Below are 1485 nucleotides of genomic sequence, written 5' to 3'. Positions count from 1 at the left end.
TCTTTAGAAGGAATACTGTAGTTTGTAGCAGAAAGGATGTTGTAGCAGTTTGTTTTGATTATGATATATCAATTTTGATTCTGATATATAAAAACCGTGTTAAGTTATAATTAGTAGTTTGTTTTAACTCTAATATATCAGTCTGACTGATTTAATTGTTTTGATTTTGATTTTATTTTTCTTCACCTAGAACTTGGTAGAAAGTTAGTTTAATTGATATAAATTATATTTAATAGCAGATATTGTTTTTAGAGAAAATGGGTGATGCACTGACAGTGTAAAATATTTTTACACTGTCAACCAATCACCACCATGTATCCAATTAAATTACTCTTTTATTTAAAAAATAATTTAATGACATGGCTAATTGATAGCTTTTTATTGGATGACAGTGTAAAACTATTTTACACTGTCAGTGCACTACCTTTTAACTCTTGTTTTTATTTTAATGTAGCAGTTTTTGATTCTTATAAAAAAAAATTGATTTAAATTATGATTAATAGTCATATAGCAGTTTTATAAAGCAGTTTTATTTTGATATATCTTGATAGAAAATTTTTATATAGCATATCGTTTTTATTTTGATGTAACAATTTTTTAATTATAATTAATAGCTATATAGCTATTGATAGAAAGTTGATCGGATTGAACTTGATAGAAAGTTAATTTAAATTATGTTTAACAAAATATAGTTTCTATATTAATATAGCAGTTTTTGATCTAATAGAAACAATTGCGTTAAGTAGCAATTAACATATAAATGATTGATTATATAAAAAGATTACAAAATATTATATTTTTTATAAGTTAATCAAATAATTTATGAAAAAATCAATTAAAGAAAAAGAAGATAGATAGGCAACCGTAAAAGAAGAAAGAGAAAGGGAAGTAATTGAAGAGAGAGATAATTGTTTATGTGTTATTATAGATAGGATAAGATATATGTATTATATCCTGTCTCAATCCAGTGTTTGTTGACACAATAGGATAAGATAAGTTAATTCTGAAACTTATTATATCCTGACTTACTAGTTCAATTAAAGAAAAAGAAGATAGATAGGCAACCGTAAAAGAAGAAAGAGAAAGGGAAGTAATTGAAGAGAGAGATAATTGTTTATGTGTTATTATAGATAGGATAAGATATATGTATCATATCCTGTCTCAATCCAGTGTTTGTTGACACAATAGGATAAGATAAGTTAATTCTGAAACTTATTATATCCTGACTTACTAGTTCAAATTGTTATCATGAATATAAGCTGGGTTAGAATCCGGCAGGATATGATAAAAAAATAAATTACTAATTTACTCCTATAAAATATAATTTAAAATCAAAAAATTAAATATAACAAATTATAAATAAAATTAATTTGGTATTAAATTAAAAATATTAATAATTAATTTAATAAAATATAAAAAATTAGAATATCTAAAAATAAAAGAATTATTAAAATTTTAAAAATATGTATACTAATTTTATTTTTT

This window comes from Vicia villosa, linkage group LG4 (genome assembly GCF_029867415.1).
Source record: "Vicia villosa cultivar HV-30 ecotype Madison, WI linkage group LG4, Vvil1.0, whole genome shotgun sequence".
NCBI lineage: Eukaryota > Viridiplantae > Streptophyta > Magnoliopsida > Fabales > Fabaceae > Vicia > Vicia villosa.
Note: the sequence above shows the minus strand (reverse complement) of the source record.